This window comes from Pristiophorus japonicus, unplaced genomic scaffold, assembly GCF_044704955.1.
Source record: "Pristiophorus japonicus isolate sPriJap1 unplaced genomic scaffold, sPriJap1.hap1 HAP1_SCAFFOLD_226, whole genome shotgun sequence".
Taxonomy (NCBI): domain Eukaryota; kingdom Metazoa; phylum Chordata; class Chondrichthyes; family Pristiophoridae; genus Pristiophorus; species Pristiophorus japonicus.
In genome coordinates, this window is record NW_027251973.1 from 377,849 (window position 1) to 405,491 (window position 27,643).

Below are 27,643 nucleotides of genomic sequence, written 5' to 3' on the forward strand. Positions count from 1 at the left end.
GTTGTGTTGAAGTTTTTTCTCTGTAATGTGCCATTCTAAAATCATCCTGGCTTCATTAGAAATGAAATATGTTTTTACAGCTATAGGCACTATTTTAGCATCAGTTGCCTTGATTGCTGGAGGAACAGGTAGTCCCTTAGAAATCATCATCTCTAATGACTTGTCATAGTCTACTGTGAACATAAATACATTGCAAGAAGGCCTGCATTATAATACTGACAACAGAATGAAATCTTGTGGGTAGTTAGAGAAACAAATAAGCTCTCAGCATAATATGGTAGGGGTAGGGAAAGCACATGACTAATATCAATATGTCGCCAGACACTTTAAAAAGATGTGGTAAATTTTCACATTCACCATGAGCTGTAATCTAATTGAAGAGATTGAACGCACCCAATTTTCATTCCTTTGATTTCACACTGCCCATACTACGAAGATGCTAATTTATTCCAGTATCTTTGTGGATTCCCTCATTTTGGATATGACCTATTTAGTCATATCTGGAAGTTGAACGACATTGAAAGAATGAGGAACATGTTTCGTAGGCAGGTAATTTAATACTGCTTATTGAAGAGTCTTTAGTATTTGAATGGAAGCCTTCTTCACCAGCCACATCCATGTTATTTGGCCTCATTCTATCCCTTTTGGATACATATGTTTGGACAACATTTTTGTTAACATTATTCTTGAATACAGTATGTGTGAGTTTCTTTCTTCTGCAAAATGAGTTGATGAGTATAGGAAGGATTAAAGGATTTATGTGTTATATGGAATTTGTAGCAAAGAGTTTCAATGAGCAGCATTATCATATCGCTGATTTTAAATTGTCTCAATGATTGGGTCACATGAAGAATGTGATGTCCGGAATTTGCAGTGTGTAATAACGGCGAGCTAACTCCTCTCTCTCCCCCCCGCCGCCAACCCCCACCCCTCCTCCCTTCCCCCACCCCATCGCACCCACCCCACCCCTCCTCCCTTCCCCCACCTCACCCACCCCTCCTCCTCCTCCCTACCCCCACCCCTTCTCCCTCTCACCCCTCCTCCTCCTCCTCCCCTCTCCCCCCCCTCCTCCTCCCTCCCACCCCTCCTCCTCCCCTCTCCCACTCCTCCTCCACCTCACCTCTCCCTCCTCCTCCACCCTCTCCTCCTCCCCCACCTCACCCGCTCTCTCCTCCTCCCCCACCTCACCCGCTCTCTCCTCCTCCCCCGCCCTCTCCTCCTCCCCCACCTCACCTCACCCGCTCTCTTCTCCTCTCTCTCCTCCTCCCCCACCTCACCTCTCTCTCCTCCTCCCCACCTCACCTCTCTCTCTCTCTCTCTCTCCTCCTCCTCCCCACCTCTCTCTCTCTCTCTCTCCTCCTCCTCCCCACCTCACCTCTCTCTCTCTCCTCCTCCCCACCTCACCTCTCTCTCCTCCTCCCCCCCCCTCACCTCTCTCTTCTCCTCGTCCCCCACCTCACCTCTCTCTCCTCATCCTCCACCTCACCTCTCTCTCCTCCTCCGCCACACGCGGCTCTCACGCACACATCCCTCCCTCCCTCCCACACACGCATTCACCTTCCTCCCCCCCCCACACTCATGCCCCCCCATGCCCCTTCCCACCCCTTCCCACACTCATTTCCCCCCCTTCCCACACTCATTTCATTTCCCCACCCCCCCACTGAGAATGTGAACAGCAGGATTGCAAATGTAGCAGAGGGTAGAGAATCATGGGAAATAGCTAAAGAAATGTCAAGATGCAGATTATTGCACTGTCGACACAAAAAGGGGTTACTCAGAGTTGTGGTCAAACGCGAGTTATGTGAAAAGCAAAGTCAGGCATGAGTCAGACGAAAAGACTGCTATAACAAGCCATAAAATAGGGAAGTACAATGTAGAGCGAAACTGTAAACAAGGACCCTGGAGCCCGCCCTAATTAGGAGACATTTTGGCCTGCCATTGGATGTATTCTGGGGGAAGTAGAAAGGGATTGGATGGACCAAGTGCTCATCAAATGTGTTCTGTTCTGAAAATGTATAACTGTTGAGCTTTTGCATTGTATAGGGGCTTGTCCTGAGGGAGTTGAACAAGCTCTAATATAGTGTGTTCCTTTATCTTGACAAGTCCCGGCCAAGAATCTCCAATAAAGGTCTTTTACTGAAAAGGCAACAAAGGTGTTCGTGTATCAGTGTATTCGCTGAAGCAGATTGAGGGAAAAAGAATCCGTATTATCATTTGGTGTCAGAAGTGGGATCTCAACAGACGACTGCCGAAAACTTGCGAACTAAGAGCCGAACTAGCCTCAGACGAGACGGGAGGAAAGTGGCCAGTGGAGTGAGTATACTTTAAATAACACTTTGGTTTCCTCTGGTCCAAAAGTCTGAGGACAAGTTTTGCCACTCGCTGGTTCTCAGGTAGTGTCTGAACGAGATCCAGGTCAATCTGGCGAATACCTTTTAAATTTAGGAAATAAGTATCCAAGTCAGGTTCAACATCAACCTTGTGTATATCACTTGGCCCGTCTAGGCGCTGATTGGACTTAAACGAATTGCGCGGCGACGCAAGGGGAATTGTACCGCGCGGTGACACGGAGGATTAAGTAAGGATTATCACGGGGCGACACGAATAGGAAAACTGCGCGGCGACGCGGAGGATAGGGAATTAGGTAAAACTAAGTCGCGGGGCGACGTGGGACTGTGCAAATTTGAAATTGTACTTATGCCAAGTACGGCGTCGATCTTGTATATCACTTGGTCCGCCTAGGCTCTGGATAAGGTAACCTAATCCACCACGGGGTGACGCGGAGGCAATCGGGACTGAATTAGGACATTGATCATTCGCGGGGCGACGCGAGGATGGGTAATCAGTTAGATAAAACTACGGATGCGGGTAGTCCGCTACAGAAGTTATGTTAAGAGTTCCCTGAAAGAGCTGGACAATTTAGACTGTTATCTGGAGCCTTGAACAAATTATTAGATGACCAATGGCCCCTAGGGGGCACCAGAAGCGTAGAGGTGGCCAAAAGGGCCCAAGAATTGATTTGGAAAAAGGGACGAGGGAAGAAGGATAAGGATCTAATAGCCACATGGAGGCATTACTGTCAAAAGCTAAAAGATGCATCACTTCTGTCAAGTTGGCAGGAGAACGCCACTAAATTAGGATTCTCCTTGACAGAAGGAGGACATGTTAAAACTGTAGATGTCTTTAAAAAAAGAGTGCACGCATGAGAAACGTACTAAGAGTTCCACTGGGACCTCTGAGAAAGATATCGACAGACTACGTAGTCAAATGGTTGGCTTTGCGTTGACCGAGGCTGAGGATGAATTTGATGAATGGTCACTGACTCAGCACCCAACGGTGCCTTCCGTAGCCCTTGGCCCCTTACCACGGCCCCCTTCCCGTCAACCTCCACCCTACACTCTAGCGGTAGGAGGTGATGATAACCGTAACCCCACACCAATGAACCGACAAGCCCAGACGGACCCTTCCTCTTCTGATAGCGACTCAAGCCCCCAGTTCACAGGCCATTTAGCCAAGAGGACCAGATCTCACCGGAAGGGCAGATCTACATCTCGAAGGAACAGGCAGTCCCGTGAATCCGCTAGTCAGAATACCAGTCGCGAAAGGCAAAACAGACACTCCCGTCGATCGGGACGCGGAGGTGCTGCGTGGTCAGATGGCTCCGAGCCACCTTCCGATCCAGAAACATCTTCCGAGGTTGACGCTCCCATCCCCAAGCCCCGGCGGCAGTTCCCGGTCCGACCAATGCCAAACCCTGATGCACAACAAGCTGCAAACCACCTCACCATAGATGTCTATGTGCCTTGGAAACCGAACGAAATTATGGCCATTCTGGCCACCATGCCCGATCGAACCTGTCAAGTTTATAGATCACCTCCGAACTACCATTGCCGTCTACAATGCGGAATCGAGAGACTTGTGGTCCCTAGTGCAGCAAACCCTGAGCCCAACTGAGCACGCCCGGTTCCTAACCCATGTGAGGCGAGCTGACCATGGCGCACTGGCAGCTGCACATCCTAATGTCCAGGATCGCCTAAACGCTGTTTTTACTGCTCTCGGCACGACCCTCCAAAAACCCATCAGTATGGCCACCGTATTAGAAACCAAACCCAAACGAGATGAAAACGCTGATGAATTCATGGAAAGGTTCATCGAGTTATACTGAGGCCAATCAGGAGATAATGCCTTCAGGGCGGGAGATAATTCACCTCAATTCTGCGCTATTCTACTTCAGTGCCTACCCCATTCGATTGCTCATGCTATCCGGACCAATAATATGAATTGGGCAGATAACAGTAAGGCCCAGATGGAAAGAGCAGTGAAATATTATTGGCAGGAAAAGAAAGGAGAGGGAGGGTGTGCGCCCCCAACCCGGGTCAAGACCGAATACGTGACTAGAAAGGAAGAGCCTCCTCGAGGGGAAAGACCGAAACCCGACCCAAGGGAATATCAAATGGAGCCACAGTACTGTGTACGGGGCTGGGTGGATAACCAGGGATATGGGTATACCCAACACCCCAACGGTCCCGGCCCCGCAAACTATGGACCACCTTATGGTCCCCGATCGGGTATGGGAGACGGCCAGGGCTGGGGAAGGAGTGGATGATGCTTTAATTGTGGACAAGAAGGACATTGGAGCAGGGAGTGCCCCTCCCATCGGCACGAAAAAGGAAGAGGAGGAAAAGGAGGGGGACAAGGGGGGGCGAGGATGAGGATCTTGTACTAACTTCTCGCAGAACAACCCCTTTGCCCAACTGTCACCTGAATATCAATACTGACCACGCAGCTTGACTGTACGAGGACCTTCCTCGGATGAGGAGCCGATGATATCGCTAAAAATTCAAAATGAGTGGCAACCCTTCTTAATAGATACAGGAGCTTCCATGTCCTCTGTGCAGTCGAAGCTTAAACTCCCTGCCTCTACTGAAACACAGGGATTGTCAGGGTTCCTGGGACATGTCTCAACATTCCCAGTGTCGGAACCAGTTAAAGTAAATTACAAGGAAGAATCTGTGGAACATCGGTTTGTTATTACCACCAATTTGAACTGTAACTTGATGGCTAGGGATCTCCTCTGTAAATTTCAGTTGCATCTGGAATGCGGGAATGATGGGATCGTTGTAAAGCAAGGATCCTTTAAACGGCAGTGCTACACTACCCGGACCCCTCAATGGTGGTCCCTGGATTTGCCCCAAGCGCCCTATCATGTGACCCTAGCCTATGATCCTAGTGGTAAGAATTAGGATCTCCAGAATCTCTACCAGGATCACGTGGGGGAGGAGTGGGAAATCCTCCTAAGAGCCAGAGTGTCTGGACCGGAGGGGAAAGCAGATTTCGTGGAAATGAATAGAAAGTTGTGGCAGCAGCCCCCGACGGTGGCACCCCATGTCACTCGCGAAGTATTACCTCCCCACCACGCTAAAGATTTCGGAATTATGGTGCGCCAAGCTATAGACGAGGCTGACCCTACCAGCCCGGATTTGCAGATTGTGGGACATGGCCGGACGGTCCAATTTCACAGAGACCCCGAGAAGGTCCTGACGGTACTACGCCACCATACCGGTACCAATACACCCGATCACGTGGATCCTTACATATGGGCAGAGGACCCCTCCCAAGTGGGTTATACTCCAATCGATCCCATTGAAATCCTGGTACAGGACAATGTGGACTGGCCCTCCATCCGTCAGTACCCACTGAAACCACAAGCAATACCAAGTATCCACCGATTGATCAAGGGATTAGTAGAACAGGAGATTTTGGTTCAATGTCAGTCCCCGTGTAATACCCCAATACTGGCAGTCCCTAAGCCAGGCAAAACAAATCAGTTCCGTTTGGTCCAAGACCTTCGAGCCATCAATGCTATCATCCAGCCCCTACCCAGCACAGATACTGTCGTTAATCCCAGCCAACGCCAAGATCTTCACAATAATAGACCTCCAACATGCCTTCTTCGCTTTGCCGCTGGCCCAGATGAGTCAGTACCTGTTCGCCTTCACTTACCAGGGACAGCAATATACATGGACTAGACTTCCCCAAGGGTTCATCCACTCCCCGACATTGTTCTCGAGATGCCTGCAGGAACAGTTACAGTCCCTCACGCTGACTAAGGGATCCACTTTAATCCAATATGTGGACGATTTGCTGGTAGCCAGCGCAGATGAACCAAGTAATCAGGAGGATGCGAATCAGTTACTGAATTACTTGTCCTCCCTGGGATACATAGTTTCACCATCAAAGGTCAAGATTGGCCAGTCTCAAGTTAAATTTCTTGGGATCATTTTATCAGGCACCCACCGAGCCCTGGAGGCTAGCCGGGTCGAACTCATCTGCCAGTTTCCAGTTCCTAGCACGGCTAAACAAATGCAGCAGTGGTTGGGGATGATCAATTACTGTAGATCCTGGATCCCTAATGTTGCCCTGATGACTAAGCACCTCACACCGTATACAACCAAGGAAGGCAGCTTTGAAATAGAAGCCGCAGACATCCAAGCCTTTAAGGAACGAAAGACAGCCCTGCTGCAAGCTCTGGCTTTGGGCCGGCCCCTCTATGACCAGCCCTTTCAACTGTATTGTACGATCCTGAAAGATTGTGCTACCGCTGTCTTAACTCAGAAACACGGGGATAAGCATAGGCCTGTTGCCTACTACTCTTCCAAAATAGACCCCGTTACCTTGGGACACCCTGTATGTACTCAAATATTAACTGCCATCTATAACAGTCTTCAATCCGCCGCCAACCTTACCCTCCAGCAGGATATTGTTGTATATACCTCTCACTCCGTCGCTGCCCTCCTGGGTCAGCTGCAGACTCAACATCTTACCATGGCCAGGCAAAGCAGATATGAGATCTACCTACTAAATAATCCTAAGCAGACCTTTCGGCGCTGTGCTGCCATTAATCCAGCCTGTTTTCTTACCGAGCCACCCCAAGATGAGGAAGAACCAAGTCACGAATGTTTATCTTTAATTCAAGAGGCCACCTCGGTTAGGGCGGATTTAGTTGATGTACCAATGGAGGACCCTGACTGTATTATGTACGTTGACGGAAGCTCTTCCATTGACCCAGAAGGCGGACGAATTTCGGGATACGCCATAGTAAAACAGGAGAATCAGGTCCTGGAACCTGCCGCCTTTGAGACCGCCTATTCCGCCCAACAAGCTGAACTATTCGCCCTCACTTGAGCCTGTATCTTAGCTAAAGACCTCAAGGTCAATATCAATACCGACTCTAGGTATGCCTTTGGGGTGGCCCATGATTTTGGACAATTATGGAAAAACAGGTGATTCTTAACCTCAAATGGAAATGAGATATCCCATAGGCAACTAGTATCGGACTTGTTGCAGGCCCTCATGTTCCCCAAACGTATTGCCATTGTCAAGTGTACCGCCCACACTACCGGAAAATCTCCGGTTGACATAGGAAACCGCTGTGCTGACAGAGAAGCCAAACAGGCCTCTCGTGGACAACAAATGGTGGTGCCCAGAATGATGAGTCAAACTAAAAATCCTGCAAAGGATAAGTTAGCTCGGAAAAACCAATGCCAACCATTCAAGATGTCATTAAAGCACAGGAGGACGCTCCTGAAAAAGATAAACTGTTGTGGAAAGATTATGGATGTACTTATGACAATGTTTCTAAACTCTGGACCACTCCCACGGAACAGACTTGCATGTCTGACGAGTTGGCCCTATGGGTTATTGAATGTATGCACTTTGCTACTCATTGTGGAGCAAGGACAAGTGACACACTTTTGGCCACATGGTGGCACCCTAGACTCCAGGCGCTGGCCCAGAACATCAGTAGTCGCTGCCTTGTTTGCCAACAGCATAATCCAGGGAAGGGAGTCCCCTGTGATTGGGGTAAGACGCCCCTACCAGAAGGTCCCTTTGAGACCTTGCAGTTGGACTATATTGAGTTGCAAAGAGTTCAGTGTTACAAATATGTGTTAGTAATAGTAGGTGTGTTTAGCAAATGGATCGAAGCTTACCCTACCCTGGACAATAAGGCTCAAACTGTTGTTAAGGTGTTAATGAGTGAAATTGTTCCTAGATATAGTATCCCAGCTCGACTGAGTTCTGATTAAGGCCCTCACTTTATAGGACAAGTTAACAAAGATTCTGTTCCCAGATGCGCATTAACCAGCAGCTGCATTGTGCATACAGACCCCAAGCTGCGGGACTAGTTGGACGTGCTAATCAAACCCTTAAAACCAAGCTTGCAAAACTGGTAACATCAACTGGGCTCAATTGGCTCAAACTCCTTCCCATCACCCTATTCCAGATCCGAACTACTCCCACCGGTAAGGCTAGACTGACCCCCGCTGAGGTAATTTATGGTAGGCCCCTTATGACCCCATGGAATCAGAATGTCCCCTCTACTGTCCAATTCCACCACATGACTGAGGAAATGACCACCTATGTTCTTTCCCAGACTCAGGCTCTGCGAATAGCCCACAACCAGGTTCGAGATGCTCACCTCGACCTCCCAGTTTTGCCCGAATCGTCCCTCGTGGCACCAGGGAAGTATGTCCTGATTAAGAAATGGATTCGAAAGGGATTATAGCCATGATGGGAGGGGCCTTTTCAGGTGTTACTTACTACCCCCACTGCAGCTAAGGTTGAGGGGAGAAGTGCCTGGGTTCACCTGCACCACTGCAAGCTCATCACCCTCTAATGAACCTATTTTACTGGTTGTCCTAACCCCTGTTTCTGTTCCAGACTTCCTCTTCTCCATAGCTGAATAAGGTCCTTCCTAGGAGCGTCCCGACTAACTGAGCGGGTCCCGAGGAGAACAGTTTGAACCCCTGCCCGTAGTGATAGACAACCAGCTACATCGACGGTGACCTGAGAGGCGAGAAAACCGAACTCTTTGAATCAGTAAAATATTCGGACTATTTATCCTTGTCCATAGAGACGCTACAAGAAACATTTTGTTCTCGAATAATTGTTAACCAAGAGTGATAAGATGAAACTGTGTCTGTGTGCCACAGTCTGTATAGTAGCGTTGGTGTACGTCAAGTGCGGCGCGTGGGAAGCGAGACTGAAGCGAGAGCTCCATGTAAACACCTTTTTGGATATGTCTTATGTTTATGCGCGAAATGGGAACTTTTCTAGTTGCTGGGTGTGCTCACATATCCCTGTACATTCCAAAGGGGAAATTCCTTTGCTCCCCGTTCCACTGACCCTAACTGAGACTGTCAAGTGGCTTCTGAGCCAGACTAGCATGAGAGGAGGGGGGCCAGTGCAAAAATGAAAGATGAAAGGCGGGTTAAGAGAGGGATCACGGAGGGCAGGAGGAGCATCATATCGTTACCGTGTGGACAACCACGGGGACGTTACCGAGTGGGAGAGTGTTGGGTACTCCATTAGTCAAACGTTCCAGGAATGGTACCAACCACCGTATGACCATAAAAAGGAACCCCCATTCTTAGTCCTGACCAATACCTCGGGGATCGGGAGGCCAACCGGGACCATATGTTTAACCCAAAATGACACCAGCAGAAAGGGACATATCATAGGGTACAGCGATTGCCCACACAACCTCAACATCACAACACGTGCATGAGTCACTATCCTTTCTCACCTTCCGAATAGAACAGGTGGAGGTCTGTGGGCCCAGTGTTGGGACTCCAACACAATATATAAAAAGGCAGCGTATAACGGCATGTATTTTGTGTGCGGGCATCGGGCGTATCCCTGTTTACCTAGGCGATGGACAGGGTCCTGCTATTTGGGATATGTGGTGCCATTTGTGCGGCAAACACGTACCCTGGCAGAAGCACATGCCTCCAGCCGACACAGGTGAGCCCTCACCCCCGCCGACAGGTTCTTTGGGGTCATGATGTTTCCAATCGGGATAGGACGCACCATGGATGAAGTACAGAACCTAGAGAGGGTATTGGAACAGATAGCTAACTATACTGCTGAAGCTCTGGAGGACATCACGGCTGAAATGGTAGCGATACGGACCGTAGCATTACAAAACCGAATGGCCCTTGATTACCTGTTAGCTGAGAAAGGGGGAACGTGTGCCCTGATCGGATCTGAATGTTGCACTTACATTCCCGATAGTTCAGAAAACATAACCAATCTCGCTGATCACATAAGAAGGGAGGTGAAGAAGTTATCCACACCAGCAGGAGGATCTAGCTGGTTTGATTGGCTATTAGGTGGATCTTGGAGATCCTATCTAATGCATGGGGCAATTATTCTCATCGTAGTAATAATTACCTGTTGCTTGATTGTTGGTTGCTTTAACCTTTGTTGTAAAGTAATGATGGCAAGGTTAGCAAACCCTCTTGTGGCCATGGGCTCCCGGGTTATGATCTAGCAAACTAAAGACCGACTCGACAAGGAGGATCAGGGAAGAGAGTGCGAACGGCTGAAAGCGATACTCCTGGAATAATCCTAAAGATTATCATGGAATGATAAAAGCGGGGAATGAGAATGTGCGAAAATGTATAGCAATGGAGACAGTGAAGTGAACAAAGGAATCATGGAAGGATAACCAAAAGAATGTTACAACATTGGCACAAATAGCAGACTTGCTCAAGGTCTTGGTTGCTAGTCACGCCAGTAAAATTGTAGCAATAACAAGCAATGGGTGAAAAGCTCTTTGTGCAAAAACAGTTGCTATTACACATAACCACTTGCCCGTACCTAATTAGGCAAGGAAGGCCAGGTGTCGGCTCATGAGTGGACAAAGGGAAGGAGGGATCACAAAAGGATAGGGTGAACTGAATGTCCCTCAATTGTATTACGTACCGAAAGTATATAACTGTTGCGCCCCTACATTGTAACGGGACTTGTCCAAGGGAAGTGAGCGCACTCTGAGGGAGAGCGTTACTTTGTTCTGATAAGTCCCGGCCGGTGAAACAATTAATAAAGTCTGCTTTGTTAGAAGCTGCTACAGTGTTCGCATGTCAGTGTATTCGCTGAAACAGATTGAGGGAAAAAGAAACCGTATCAACACAGGCAGCAGAAAGAGCGTGCGGCAAATCTGTCCCAACCACCCTTCCCTCAACAACTATTTGTCCCACCTGTGACAGAGACTGTGGTTCTCGTATTGGACTGTACAGCCACCTAAGAACTCATGCTAAAAGTGGAAGCAAGTTTTCCTCGATTCCAAGGGACTACCTATGATGATGAGAGAGGGATGGGTGGAGGTGAGTAAGGATGTGAAAGAATAGGGTAAGGAAGCTAGAGTGATGGGGATGTGATGAGTCGCGTACAGCAGGATGAGATTGAGTGCGGCTTTGTTCAAACATTTCATGATCGACTGAGATCATTGAAACATTTGTGGTGCTGCACCCAGGTTCTCCTGATCACATCCCTGCTTGTGCCTCCTCTGCAATGTGCAACCAGGCTGTGTTGATCTCCCGGGAAGGTCTCTTCCACTCATGAGAAGGGAAGAGGATCTCCGTGTGTACTGTGACTCCCTCCATAAGCCAAGTTTTGTAAAATCGCGGCCATTGGGTGCCCTGGTAGTCAACCTTATGAAAAAAAATTTAAAAATATCATCTCAGAATCAACACCAAAGAAAAAAATATACTTGCTTTAAAAGGTGCAAGCACGCTTTAAATATATGTTAGAGCACCAGCTATCCTGCCCTCCCAATCGGCGAGCTGCTCATCAACACTGGAAACCCGTGGGCAGCTTGCCAATTCAAATGAATCTCAACCATGAAAATGGTTAAGTCGTCTCTGGAGACATCAAGCAGGCATCCTGATCACTTCACCCACCCAAAGTCTGCCAAATATGAAAATCATCCCCTGTATTTTCTGTCTTTTCGGTTATCAAATACAGATCTGAAAATGTAACTCCTAGACAGTGAATCATGATTGACAAAATGCTAAATGGTATCATTGTACTTTTAAAATGTATATTTATGAAAAAGAATTGCCTGTATGACAATGTTTTGTTCTTAATATATATTGATAGAGTACAATTAATTTTTGTGCATTGACTTGTATGTGTTATAAATAAACAGAAAACAACGTAATGTAACAGAAGCGTTTGTCAAGTCAGAGTTGGAAGAATCCAAAGGTCTGAATGAAAAAGCAGTAAATGAAAATTCCTTTGAGATACCTTTTTGTGATCATCCCGGTTGTGATTGCTTCAAGAACACATCTATTCATTCATTTGGTTCAATTGCAAATGAAAAATTAAGTTACAAAAAGTCCAGATCAGTTTCCAATAACTCTTCTCAGTATAGTGCTTTAAAAGGTGCGGGAAAAGACTGGCTAGCCTTATCAGACTCTAAGGAAAAATGCTTGAAACAAAATTTGTTCAGAAAGCACACTTCGGTTGGAACAAACACATCTGACCAGTTTTCTTCAGAAGAAATATGGAGAATAACTCCTCGTGTTACATGGACAAGTACTGATGGACAGTGTACTGTTACTAGTAAATCATTGGACAAGCAAATTTCAGGATCATCACGAAGTAACACCGCACTGAAAGAAACTGAATACAGTAGTTATGAGTATGAAAGATATTCTGCATCACCATCGGGATTTAGAAAGGATGAAATAATTATGTCAAAGGTAACACTTGGCGAGAATGCCAAAATGGCAGGCCCACGATTATCAATTCCTGAGTCATCTCTCAGTTACAGTACACAAACCACAAAAAGTTCATACAGTACTGAAACATTGAGAAAAATACCATATGTTAATGTAGTGAAATTGGCGCCTTACTCCACATTAAAAACCCAGGTTTGTAATCCACTTACTCCAGTGTCTACACCCGGTTTTGAAACCATTTCATCCTGCAGTAGCGATGGTTGTTCCTCTTTTGCTCATTATTCAGACACTCAATGGTCATCTGAAACATCTTGGTCTACAAGTACTTGCTTGAATACTTTAACGGGAAACCACATTTCTCTCTATTTGAGACCATTGCTGAAATAGAAACATCAGGTTGTATGTCATCCGCTTGTCCATCATCTCCAACAGGCCAGACCTTGCTTGCCTCAAGAGCGATAATTGACAAAATCAAAAGAGTGCCAGTACAGAATGATTTTATAAACAACAGGTACTGCAATGGTCTTCAAGGAACAGTCTTGCCAGATTCAAACCAGCTTTCTTTGTCTGATATCTACCATTTGGAAGAACATGAAAAGTATGCAATGGTGAACAATACCAATTTTCACGTTTACCCATGCATTTAGAAAGTTGCTTTTATGACAAAAGAAAATGTTGAAAAATTTGAGTTACTTCAGCTCAGAAAAAATCTTCATTTTGTTTTACCACCAGTTACTGAAGAGTTGGAAATTGTTAAAAGGAATCAGGGAATGATTGGAAAAGTTCGGCAAATGGAAAATGTGCTTTATCAAATGATACCTACTGTTGTTCCAAAATTACCTGAGAACCAGGTTAGAACCCTTGAGCTGAATGCTGCTCAGATGGCATTAGAAAGTCTGTGGGGATTGCCACACATTCAAAGGAAGTCACTTTCAATGATGATGCCTCGACTATCACCTTTACCTCAAAATTCATCCATTGAACTTAAAATGAAGGAAATAAAAACATTCAGCCTCACTGAAAATGATGTTTTTGACTTGGAATTCAGTCTGCAAAGGAGGATTGGAATGCAACAGTGGAGACCAATATCAGTCAAGGAAGTTAACTCCGCAGATTCTGCTAATGCGACCATAATGAAGTTGGAAGTCTCAACATTCAATGAAAGGCAGACCACTCGCCTAAAATTAAATTTGGAAAGAAAGATAACTCAAGGCTGCAGAAGTACCCCTCTCATTCAACAATCTGTTGGAATACAGAAATCGCCAGTCTATGCCCTCAAAGAAGATTCAGTTGAAATTAAAACTGAAGAGGTTGAAACACCACTGCTGTATTATGTACACAAAGAGTAGGAGTAAATGGGGACCTTTCAGAATGGCAGGCAGTGACTAGTGGGGTACCGCAAGGTTCTGTGCTGGGGCCCCAGCTGTTTACACTGTACATTAATGATTTAGACGAGGGGATTAAATGTAGTATCTCCAAATTTGCGGTTGACACTAAGTTGGGTGGCAGTGTGAGCTGCGAGAGGATGCAATGAGGCTGCAGAGCGACTTGGATAGGTTAGGTGAGTGGGCAAATGTATGGCAGATGAAGTATAATGTGGATAAATGTGAGGTTATCCACTTTGGTGGTAAAAACAGAGAGACAGACTATTATCTGAATGGTGACAGTTTAGGAAAAGGGGAGGTGCAACGAGACCTGGGTGTCATGGTACATCAGTCATTGAAGGTTGGCATGCAGGTACAGTAGGCGGTTAAGAAAGCAAATGGCATGTTGGCCTTCATAGCGAGGGGATTTGAGTACAGGGGCAGGGAGGTGTTGCTACAGTTGTACAGGGCCTTGGTGAGGCCACACCTGGAATATTGTGTACAGTTTTGGTCTCCTAACCTGAGGAAGGACATTCTTGCTATTGAGGGAGTGCAGCGAAGGTTCACCAGACTGATTCCCGGGATGGCGGGACTGACCTATCAAGAAAGACTGGATCAACTGGGCTTGTATTCACTGGAGTTCAGAAGAATGAGAGGGGACCGCATAGAAACATTTAAAATTCTGACGGGGTTAGACAGGTTAGATGCAGGAAGAATGTTCCCAATGTTGGGGAAGTCCAGAACCAGGGGACACAGTCTAAGGATAAGTGGTAAGCCATTTAGGACCGAGATGAGGAGAAACTTCTTCACCCAGAGAGTGGTGAACCTGTGGAATTCTCTGCCACAGAAAGTTGTTGAGGCCAATTCACTAAATATATTCAAAAAGAAGTTAGATGCAGTCCTTACTACTAGGGGGATCAAGGGGTATGGCGAGAAAGCAGGAATGGGGTACTGAAGTTGCATGTTCAGCCATGAACTCATTGAATGGCGGTGCAGGCTAGAAGGGCCGAATGGCATACTCCTGCACCTATTTTCTATGTCTCTATGTTTCTATTATGATCAGGTAGCTCATCTTGAAATGAAACCAACAACTACTGCAACTGAAGACAAAATAAAATCCATTGAAGTTATTATTAAAAAATTGATACTCCCCAAATTAGTAAATGCAGCATTGAGTATCTGGATTCTCATCTGGACAGAAAAATTCCTCAGCGCAGATCTAACTGTTATGTGAACAAAGAACAGCCACTTGAAGAGATGTCAAGTTACCATCTACTGCAGAGCATTAATAAACCTGATGTACCTCAACAACATCCAACTTCAACACACCAACCATCAGAAACAGAGGTTTAGCATGCGCCATCACTTCCTTCAGTGAATGAATCCTTTTTGAAAAATATTGACATTACATATGGGAATATGACATTTGTAAATAAAGATCAAGTTGAAATTATTCCGTTGAATAAGACTGAAAATATGCAACAGCTGAACTCGAAAGAATTGGAAATGAAAATGGGCACATCTACAAAAGGAAATGATGTCCCTGAGAACATAGCCCCTTAGGACCCCATGGAATCAGAATGTCCCCTCTACCACATGACTGAGGAAATGACCACCTAAGTTCTTGCCCTGACTCAGGCTCTGCGAATAGCCCACAACCAGGCTCGAGATGCTCACCTCGACCTCCCAGTTTTGCCCGAATCGTCCCTCGTGGCACCAGGGAAGTATGTCCTGATTAAGAAATGGATTCGAAAGGGATTAGAGCCACGATGGGAGGGGCCTTTTCAGGTGTTACTTACTACCCCCACTGCAGCTAAGGTTGAGGAGAGAAGTGCCTGGGTTCACCTGCACCACTGCAAGCTCATCACCCTCTAACGAACCTATTTTACTGGTTGTCCTAACCCCCGTTTCTGTTCCAGGCTTCCTCTTCTCCATAGCTGAATAAGGTCCTTCCTAGGAGCGTCCCGACTAACTGAGCGGGTCCCGAGGAGAACAGTTTGAACCCCTGCCCCCAGTGATAGACAACCAGCTACACCGACGGTGACCTGAGAGGCGAGAAAACCGAACTCTTTGAATCAGCAAAATATTCGGACTATTTATCCTTGTCCACAGAGACGCTACAAGAAACATTTTGTTCTCAAATAATTGTTAACCAAGAGTGATAAGATGAAACTGTGTCTGTGTGCCACAGTCTGTATAGTAGCGTTGGTGTACGTCAAGTGCGGCGCGTGGGAAGCGAGACTGAAGCGAGAGCTCCATGTGAACACCTTTTTGGATATGTCTTATGTTTATGCGCGAAATGGGAACTTTTCTAGTTGCTGGATGTGTTCACATATCCCTGTACATTCCAAAGTGGGAATTCCTTTGTGCCCCGTTCCACTGACCCTAACTGAGACTGTCAGGTGGATTCAGAGCCAGACTATCATGAGAGGAGGGGGGGCCAATGCAAATACGAGAGATGAAAGGCGGGTCAAAAGAGGAAGCACGGAGGGCAGGAGGCGTATCATACCGTTACCACGTGAACGACCACGGGGACGTCACCGAGTGGGAGAGTGCTGGAGACCCCATTAGTCAAACATTCCAGGGATGGTACCAATCAACCTACGACCGTGAAAAGGAACCCCCATTCTTAGCCTGACCAATACCTCGGGGGTTGGGAGGCCAACCGGGGCATATGTATAACCCGAATTGACACCAGTAACAAGGGACATATCATAGGGTACAGCAATTGCCCACACAGTCTCAACATCACCACAGGTGCACGAGTCACCATCCTCTCTCACCTTCCGAATAAAACAGGTGGAGGTCTGTGGGCCCAGTCTTGGGACCTGGAAGCAATATATCAGAAAGCAGCTTTTAACGGCACGTATTTCGTGTGCGGTCATAAGGCATATCCCTGGTTGCCGAGGCGATGGACAGGGTCCTGCTATCTGGGATATGTGGTGCCATTTGTGTGGCAAGTACGTACCCTGGCGAAAGCACATGCATCCAGCCGATACAAGCGAGCCCTCACCCCCGCCGACAGGTTCTTTGGGGTCATGATGTTCCCAATCGGGATAAGACGTCTCATGGATGAAGTACAGAACCTAGAGACGATACTGCTAAAGCTCTGGAGGGCATCACGGCCGAAATGGTAGCAATATGGACCGTAGCATTACAAAACCGAATAGCCCTCGATTACCTGTTAGCTGAGAAAGGGGGAACGTGTGCCCTGATCAGATCTGAATGTTGCACTTACATTCCCGATAGTTCAGAAAACATAACCAATCTCGCTGATCACATAAGAATAGAGGTGAAGAAGTTATCCACACCAGCAGGAGGATCTAGCTGGTTTGATTGGCTATTAGGTGGATCTTGGAGATCCTATCTAATGCATGGGGCAATTATTCTCATCGTAGTAATAATTACCTGTTGCTTGATTGTTGGTTGCTTTAACCTTTGTTGTAAAGTAATGATGGCAAGGTTAGCAAACCCTCTTGTGGTCAAGGGCTCCCGGGTTATGATCCAGCGAAATAAAGATCTACTCGACAATAAGATTCAGGAAATAGAGTGTGAACGGATGAATGCGATACTCCTAGAATAATCCTAAGGGTTATCATGGAATGATAAAAGGGGGGAATGACAATGCATACTGAAACTGGATATTGAATGTGTACAGACATTGAAGTTGAGAACGTTGGAAATGTATAGGGACAGTAAAAAGTTAACAAAGGATTCATGGAGGAATAGCCATGGAGATCTCAGACTGGAGACTGCAAGTGTTGCAGTATTGACACAGCTTACAAAATAACTTCAAGGTCTTATTAGATCATACCACTAACATGAAACATTAACAGAAGAATAATGGCTCTGTGTAAAAACAGACCATACTGAAGTCGGCTCATGAGTGGACAAAGGGAAGGAGGGATCAAAGGGGATAGGCTGAACTAGGATGTCACTCTAATTGTATCTTGTAATCTTTTACCGAAAATGTATAACCGTCGTGCCTTTACAATGTAACGTCACTTTGTCCGTAGGAAGTGGGTGCGCTCTATCGAGAGAGCATTCCTTCTGTCTGATTAAGTCCCGGCCGGTGATTAACAATAAAGTCTTCTTTGTTATAAGCAGTAACAGTGTTCGACTCAATGAATTCGCTGAACCAGATTGAGGGAAAAGAATCCACATTTAACAAAGACTGTCTAGCCTTATCAGACTCTAAGGAAAAATGCTTGAAACAAAATTTGTTCAGAAAGCACACTTCGGTTGGAACAAACATATCTGACCAGTTTTCTTCAGAAGAAATATGGAGAATAACTCCTAGTGTTACATGGACAAGTACTGATGAACAGTGTACTGTTACTAGTAAATCATTGGACAAGCAAATTTCAGGATCATCATGAAGTAACACCGCACTGAAAGAAACTGAATACAGTAGCTATGAATATGAAAGATATTCTACATCACCATCGGGATTTAGAAAGGATGAAATAATTATCTCAAAGGTAACACTTGGCGAGAATGCCCACGATTATCAATTCCTGAGTCATCTCTCAGTTACAGTACACAAACCACAAAAAGTTCATACAGTACTGAAACATTGAGAAAAATACCATATGTTAATGTAGTGAAACTGGCGCCTTACTATACATTAAAAACCCAGGTTTGTAATCCACTTACTCCAGTGTCTACACCCGGTTTTGAAACCATTTCATCCTGCAGTAGCGATGGTTGTTCCTCTTTTGCTCATTATTCAGACACTCAATGGTCATCTGAAACATCTTGGTCTACAAGTACTAGCTTGAATACTTTAACGGGAAACACACATTTCTCTCTATTTGAGACCATTGCTGAAATAGAAACATCAGGTTGTATGTCATCCGCTTGTCCATCATCTCCAACAGGCCAGACCTTGCTTGCCTCAAGAGCAATAATTGACAAAATCAAAAGAGTGCCAGTACAGAATGATTTTATAAACAACAGGTACTGCAATGGTCTTCAAGGAACAGTCTTGCCAGATTCAAACCAGCTTCCTTTGTCTGATATCTACCATTTGGAAGAACATGAAAAGTATGCAATGGTGAACAATACCAATTTTCACGTTTACCCATGCATTTAGAAAGTTGCTTTTATGACAAAAGAAAATGTTGAAAAATTTGAGTTACTTCAGCTCAGAAAAAATCTTCATTTTGTTTTACCACCAGTTACTGAAGAGTTGGAAATTGTTAAAAGGAATCAGGGAATGATTGGAAAAGTTCGGCAAATGGAAAATGTGCTTTATCAAATGATGCCTACTGTTGTTCCAAAATTACCTGAGAACCAGGTTAGAACCCTTGAGCTGAATGCTGCTCAGATGGCATTAGAAAGTCTGTGGGGATTGCCACACATTCAAAGGAAGTCACTTTCAATGATGATGCCTCTACTATCACCTTAACCTCAAAATTCATCTATTGAACTTAAAATGAAGGAAATAAAAACATTCAGCCTCACTGAAAATGATGTTTATGACTTGGAATTCAATCTGCAAAGGAGGATTGGAATGCAACAGTGGAGACCAATATCAGTCAAGGAAGTTAACTCCGCAGATTCTGCTAATGCGACCATAATGAAATTGGAAGTCTCAACATTCAATGAAAGGCAGGCCACTCGCCTAAAATTAAATTTGGAAAGAAAGATAAATCAAGGCTGCAGAAGTACCCCTCGTGTTCAACAATCTGTTGGAATACAAAAATCGCCAGTCTATGCCCTCAAAGAAGATTCAGTTGAAATTAAAACTGAAGAGGTTGAAACACCACTGCTGCATGATCAGGTAGCTCACCTTGAAATGAGACCAACAACTACTGCAACTGAAGGCAAAGTAAAATCCTTTGACGTTATTATCAAAGAAATTGATACGCCCCAAATTAGTAAATGCAGCATTGAGTATCTGGATTCTCATCTGGACAGAAAAATTCCTCAGCACAGATCTAACTGTTATGTGAACAAAGAACAGCCACTTCAAGAGATGTCAAGTTACCATCTGCTGCAGAGCATTAATAAACCTGATGTACCCCAACAACATCCAACTTCAACACACCAACCATCAAAAACAGAGGCTGAGCATGCGCCATCACTTCCTTCAGTGAATGAATCCTTTTTGAAAAATATTGACATTACATATGGGAATATGCCATTTGTAAATAAAGATCAAGTTGAAATTATTCCGTTGAATGAGACTGAAAATATGCAACAGCTGAACTCCAAAGAATTGGAAATGAAAATGGACACATCTACAAAAGGAAATGATGTCCCTGAGAACATAGAAAGTAAAGATAGATTTGCTGTACAGGCTAGTGTACCATCCAAAATATATGCCAAGAAACAAATGTATCACACTATATCAAGACAAGGAGCCATGACTGTTTCACCAGTTTCCATTTTTAGCACAAATACAGTTACATTAGCTAATCTACAACCTCTTGGTGAGAAGCAGACTCCAGCATCTAAAAACCACGCAATAGAATCTAAGCAAATTAATTATTTTGATGAGATCAAAACAAGGAGAGCTCAATTTACAACACAACAAAAAATAAATAACAGTCATTCATCAATTATGTTTACTAGACCATGCACCACTGGCATAACCATGCCTATAGAGAAGATTCAGAATATTATTAATGAACCTGAAATATGTATTTCTAAGAAATGGGTTGAAATTCCATCTAATGTTCACGAATCAGTCAGCAGTGTTCACAACCCATACAAAATACCTTCAATTAAGTTTATTCCTCCTAACAGAAGAGGTCCAAGACCAAGGCCACGGTGAGAATGTGTGAAAATGTATAGCAATGGAGACAGTGAAGTGAACAAAGGAATCATGGAAGGATAACCAAAAGAATGTCAGACTGCAAATGTTACAACATTGGCACAAATAGCAGACTTGCTCAAGGTCTTGGTTACTAGTCATGCCAGTAAAATTGTAGCAATAACAAGCAATGGGTGAAAAAGCTCTTTGTGCAAAACAGTTGCTATTACACATAACCAATTACCCGTATCTAATTGGGCAAGGAAGGCCAGATGTCGGCTCATGAGTGGACAAAGGGAAGGAGGGATCACAAAAGGATAGGGTGAACGGAATGTCCCTCAATTGTATTACGTACCGAAAGTGTATAACCGTTGCACCCCTATATTGTAACGGGGCTTGTCCGAGGGAAGTGAGTGCACTCTGAGGGAGAGTGTTCCTTTATTCTGATAAATCCCGGCCGTTGAAACATTTAATAAAGACTGCTTTGTTAAAAGCTGCTAAGGTGTTCGCGTGTCAGTATATTCGCTGAAACAGACTGATGGAAAACGAATCCGTATCAACAACGGTGTATACCATTTATTGAACAGGATGCTGTTGACTGCTTGGAAATGAATTTAAAGCAAAGACTTATTTCCCATCTCTGGGAATGCCCAACTTCCTTTGAAAATTCAATGAGAATGATGTCTCCTCAAGCAACCCTCATAACCAAGGTGAGAGATGCCCAAATAGAGCCAGTCAACGTGGACTCAACTTTCATTGATAACAAAACGAGAAACCGTCTTGAATTGCACATTACACAGAAAAACCTCCAACACAACAGGGATTTATCCTCAAATTTTCAGAGATCAACAGAAATATTCACTTCATCCTCGCCTAAATTGATTCCTTCACAGCTAAATCTAATTGATACAGTTGTTGTCACCACCGAATTGCCATTCATAACTGTAAAACATAAAAACATTATAGAAAGAAATGAAAAGAGTAGAATAATAATCAATAAGTGGGGCCTCCCCAGGCTTGTCCAGCAATCTTTAGCTGATTTCATGGTTGCGGCACGACTGCAGTCAGAAAACATTGATCGAAATTATTCAGTGTCCAATAAAACTAATATGCCATATCCTTTTAAAATCATTCCCCGTCAGAAAGAATTGCCTCAGAATGGAAGAGAAAACATGTTTCCATCACAACCTGAAAGAGGTAGTAGGAAGGGAAAAGCAAACAATTTAAGAGAGGTATCTGTTGTTATCAACTTCAAGCCAGAAGACAAAAATAAATTAATTATGTGCTTAACGAAACAATATGTTGAAATTAACGTAGATTGTTTACCAAATCTCGTAATGGAATCGTATAAACATTCCTATTCTCTAGCATCAAATAAACATTTACCAAAGTCAATTAGAGTTGGGAAAGGATATAAAAAAACCAAGACCATTGTATATACCTTTTATGGAACATGATGCTGTTGATCGTTTGGAGTTAAACTTAAAACAAAAGCTTATTTCAAGTTTGTGGGGATTTCCAACTTCATATGAAAAGTCATTGGAAATTATTCCTAAAGCACCACCAGTACCTCCACCAATCAAGACATGTACAGCTGAAATAGAGCCTATTGGTATAGAAACAGTTTTCCTTGAAGATAATGTCAGGATCAATCTGGAATGACACATTACACAGAAAAAACTTCAGCTTAACTGGGGCATACCAACAGAAATTCAGAGATCAAGAAATGCATTCATTCCACCTGCTCCAACATTGATTTATTCCCAGCTAAATCCACAGCCTTATTTGCATGTATAGTTGTTCTAACTGAACTGGCATTCAGAAGCGATAAACATAAGAAAATGTTGGAGATCAATATGAAGAAGAAAATCATCAATCATAAAAGGGGTCTCCTTTCCAGTGTTGTTCAGAAATCTTAAATTAATTTTATCGATTCTAGTTTAATAAAAGATCCGATTGCACATTCAGACATTCGAAAAGGAAGCAAAACATTGTCCAGTAACACTGATTCTCATAAGGATATATTACAACACACCCAAAAATTGCTATTACGAAAACATAATAGTGTGGAAAACACTGAACTGAACAAGATAGAATCTCAAGATAAACTAGACATATGCATAACAAAACAATGCTTGGAAATTAAAATGGATTATCTCCCTGATATAGTAAAGGAGATGTACAAAGTCACATATCCTTTAGAATCAAAGAAAAGCTTACCAAAATTAATTGCCCTTGGTAGACGTTATAAGAAGTTGCGACCATGTTATATACCTTTTATTGAACAGGATGCAGTAGATCGTTTGGAGCTGAATTTAAAACACAAACAGATTTCCCAATCTGCTGCTGAATTATTAGTTGATTTTCTAGTCTGTCTGAATAAAAATGAAATGTTTGTTTATTTTTAGTGCCATTTTTGTAAAGAGCTGAAGAATCCGAAGATGGCTCAAACCAATTGGAAACATGCAATTCCTGGTAATTTTAGAATGAATGAAAATTTGACAAGCAAGCTTTATAACCAATTTCAGTGATTAAAATGCATTTTTGATGCAATTATTGATTATTCTGACATTTCTCTATTTCACTCTTTGTTTAAGAGTCAACTGACACCGAGCAAGAGGTGGATAAGGACAACCATATGCCCATACAGAAATGGAGACATGGTTTTTATTGCATGAAAAAGTTTTAAATTTCAAAAGATATTCTTGAAAAAAAATTGGCCAAAGTATATGTTATAAATTTCTATTCACATGCTAAAATCAGCCATCCCACTGGAGCCATTTTATAATATTGTTGGTGACTTCAATCAACCAACAATCACTTTCAGGTAGTCCAAGTAATAATGGAGCTTCACAATGCAATCACGAATAACACCGTGAACCATAAGTAACAGTCAAGTTGTGAAAGTAGTGTGTGGGCATCATTAAAATTATTTCCCATATTGCAGATTCTCGAAGGAATACTGTCTTGACAAATGATCATAAAATGAATATTTTGGGTAATTTTCCTGTTGCTGGCAGGAGGCAGCTTTTTGTCCAAATTAGCAATATGCAAATGAGACAGAGCAAGGACTTTGATATTTCATCCTTCCAGAATCCATAATTCAAGATAAAATTAGTGAGTGTTTAGAATCGTATTGACTAATTAAGAAGTCAGCATGGATTTATTAAGTTATTCAGATTTGACAATTTTTTTTAAAAGTAAAGTGGATGAAGTGTACATGGATTTCCAGAGGCTTTTAATAGCGTGTCTCACAAGAGGGTTGTTAGAACAATAAAAACATTTTGCATAGAAGGAAAAGTAGTCATATGGAAAGAAAGTTAGTTGAAACAAGAAACAAAACTTTCAGGTAAATTTGTGTTCCTTGGATTAGAGCAGATTTGTAAGTGGTGTATTCCAGGGGCCAGTGCTGGATCCACTTTCGTTTTTTGTATGGATAGATGATTTCGACTTTGGCATAGAGAGCATAATCTTGAAATTTGTTGATCTAAAAGTAAGGGGGTATGACAAATAACAAGAGTTATATAGATTTCAGAAAGTCACAGGTTAGCAGAATGGCACACAGGTGACAGATGCAACTTAATGTGGTTAAGTGTGAGGTAATATCTTTTGAAAGCAAATACAGGGAATCGGAGTATATATTCTCTGGCCCAGATTTTATGGTCAGTGGTGAACAAATGACACTCGCTGTCCGTTACTCTCACAGCTGCCCACAGACTTTTAGTGGGCTTTTGCGCGGTGACTTATACAGACTTTTAGTGGGCTTCTGCGCGATGACTTATACAGACTTTTAGTGGGCTTTTGCGCGATGACTTATGGTAATTAGAGAACAATTTCAGAGGGGCGCACTCTACATGGGATCTGAAGAGGACAAGCAACAGCATGTGTCTTCAACCAGTCAGATACTTAGCCATGCAGAGTCTAAACCAGGAAGTGTAAGTTAGAATATTTAATTCAATGTCAATTCATGTACAGAAAGCAAAATTAAGACAGGGAAAGAAAGATGGGATTAAGAGAAAGAAAAAGTTTTAAAAAAAACTGGAGTAGAAATTCAGACATCCCTGGGCCCGTACAAAGTTTCTACGAGCCCGGGAAGGCATTGGAAAAGCCGGTTTTTAGCACGCAATGCGCATGTGCTGTAAACCGGCTTTTCCGATCCGTCAAGCTGGAGCGAGGACATTTGTACGTGCAAGATTGCGATATTTACGCATATCTTGTCCAGCAAATGTCCTCACAAATCTTGCGCCTGAAAAAACAGGTGCATAGCCTACTTTTGCTGGAGCAAGTGTTTTAAAACACACAAAAACATATTAAAATAAAGTTATGAAAACAGGTTTTATTGTTTAAAACCCTCCTCACTACGGTATGTTTATTTTAAGGCATAATCAAAAAAACATTTTTAAAAATTGGGAAACTATTTTTTTTATGAGACAATAATTTTAATTTAAATGAATCTTAAATATGTAGTGTACATTTTCTATTTTTTATTAGTATTTTGGGGGGTTTCTCATTCATAATAATAGGAGTTGTAGACTTGCGCGCGCAGGGAGAGGAGGCCCGCGGATCGGGAACTCGAGCGGGCGCAGCAGCTTCAGGTAGGTGCACATTTTTTCTCTAAAATCCTGTCGAATGCCCTCGGGAAGGAGAAAGCAGAATTTCTGCGCCATTAAAATTGTTTTCCAAATCTCTAACAATAATTAAAGGATGCGCATATTTGCAATACAACATGCTCTGATTGGCTCTCCATGATCACATGACCTGATTGTTGATTGGTCCCCTTGGAGGCTAAGACACACCGAGCAGTTTCTCTGGAATGTGTAATTAGAACCACCCCGCCCAAGTTCTCAGTGGCTTTGTAGTGTAATTTGAGCCATTCCGACTGTCATCTCTCGACAAGATAGAGCAGCCCAAGCTCCTGCCCCATCCCAGCCCAAGCTCCTGACCCATCCCAGCCCAAGCTCCTGACCTCATCCTGCCCCCGCCCGCCGCCCCATAGATGGGACATTGGGTGTGGGTTAGATTGTTAATAGGTTGATTGGGTGTGAAGTGAATAGTGACACATGCACCGAGCTTTCTGAGAAAATGGTTGTGGCTGTAAAGGGGTGGGGTTGGAAGAACGTGATGCCTCTTCCCCGAGTCCCCCGGTCTCTCGCCCTCGCCTTGGCCCCCTCGCCCCGCACCCAGTCCTTCGCCCTCCTCTTCTCCCTCCCCTCAGTCTCTCTCTCTCTCTCTTTCCCTTCTCCCTCACCTCAGTCTCTCTCTCTCCTCTCCTTAGCCCCAGTCTCTCTCTCTCTTCGCCCCCCCGTCCCCCAACCCCAGTCTCTCTCTCTCTCTCTCGCTCCTCTCCTCTCCTTAGCCCCAGTCTCTCTCTCTCTTCGCCCCCCCCGTCCCCCAACCCCAGTCTCTCTCTCTCTCCCCTCTCTCTCCCCCAGTCTCTCTCCCCTCTCAGTCTCTCTCTCGCTCTCCCACCTTCTACCACAGAAGGTCGCGAAGATGTTCGTGTTGATAATTGCAGTGATATTCTGGACAAAAGTCCTGGAGATAATCCATAGCTAGACACACGCGGCGCAGCTCCACACGGCACAGCTCCAGTATATGTGCCTGACTTCCAATGTTGGGTTCGAGGAGTCTGCACGTGCGCGGGAGGATGGGGTGGTGTCCAGTGGGCGGTGGCGCATAAGCGTCGGAGGCGGAGTCCAGGGCGCACAGGCACAGTAGGATGCTCAAAAAAAACTAGTGCAAATAATCACTCCGATAATTAAAATCTGAAGAAATTAGTTACCACACCTATAAAAGTTCATTTTCAGTGTCAGAGAGGTTGTCTGGTCATAATCAAGACTTGCATGTCGTTAAATATTTACTTAAACTTGAATGGACTAGCCATAACCTTTCTGGCGAGTTCAGTGTGTATATATTGCCGAAGTACAGCAACTTCATGACATTCCATGTATTTCAATGCTGAATCTCTTGGCGAGATACACCGACAGGGAAGCTTGTGGAGGAGCAGGGCAGCTCTGACAGCAACTTCCTGATTTCCGCATTTTAACTGCAGGTGCAGATGCTGGAAGTTGCTGCCCGATTTACTCCATAGTAATGGTGGCCTCTGATATAACTGATAGCCTCACTGTTAGTTTTACTGAAAAATCTGAGCCAATATAGTTATGAGGACAAACCTAAGATACTTAAAACTATATCTGCTAGAGAAGAGAAAGCTAAGGAGATTTAATGAGTTTTTTAAAATTATGAGTGGATTTAAGAGAGATTTTTAAAATTATTTCTTTGGATGTGGGCATCGCTGACAAGGCCAGCAATTTTTGCCGATCCCTAACTGACCTGAGAAAGTGGTGGTGGGCCGCCTTCTGGGTTGGATATAACTAAGTGGCTTGGTAGGATACTTCAAAGGCCAGTTGATTCAAACACAATGATGTGTCCTATAAAGACCAGACTGTATAAGACGACAGATTTCCTTCCCTGAAGGATATCAGTGAGGCAGTTGGGTTTTGTTGACAATCTGACAAATTCATGGTCACTCTTACTGATAACCACTTTTTATTTCCAGATTTTTAAACTGACTTCAAATAGTCAAATGGCCATGCTGTGAATTAAACTTGCAGTTTATTAAATATTAGTCCAGGCCTCTGGAATATTAGTCTAGTGGCATAACAACTACTCTACTGTAACCCAATAATTAGTGATATTGGAAAGACTTTTCTCTGATTGGTGGGTGACTGACCAGAGCTCATCAGTTTAAATTTGTCACCGAGACTGAGGATAGAGGTTTGGAGAAATCTTTTCATGTGGGAAGTTGCCAGAGCATGGAACGTTTTGCCCTGGTGAATGGCAGAGACTGTTGGGTCTTTTAAGTGAAAATCAGATTATAGAAATTTGAAGTAGAGGATGATGCATTGTTATAGGGGAAAGTAGGACAATGGGTTTGTGGAATTACCTAGCCAAGAACTGGCAGACATGGACCGAATGGCCTTTTGTGGTAT

At 44.0% G+C, this 27,643-nt stretch overlaps 1 protein-coding gene and 1 long non-coding RNA gene across 5 annotated transcripts in view; one reads left to right on the plus strand and one right to left on the minus strand.

Annotated features, from left to right (window-relative positions):
* Positions 1 to 27,643, minus strand: part of LOC139245640 (zinc finger protein 462-like) — a 238,632-nt gene that overhangs the window by 20,216 nt on the left and 190,773 nt on the right. For 3 of the 4 annotated variants that reach the window (XM_070871219.1, XM_070871217.1, XM_070871218.1), the window contains exon 4: positions 22,872 to 23,026. The exons of the other annotated variant lie outside the window; for it this stretch is intronic. The gene's annotated coding sequence lies outside the window, so the exon portion shown is untranslated. The remainder of the gene's footprint in view (positions 1 to 22,871; positions 23,027 to 27,643) is intronic. 4 annotated transcript variants of the gene reach the window in all.
* On the plus strand, positions 23,058 to 23,333 carry LOC139245637 (uncharacterized). Its single transcript, XR_011590032.1, has 2 exons — positions 23,058 to 23,126; positions 23,249 to 23,333. It is a non-coding gene; the product is annotated as an uncharacterized lncRNA (long non-coding RNA).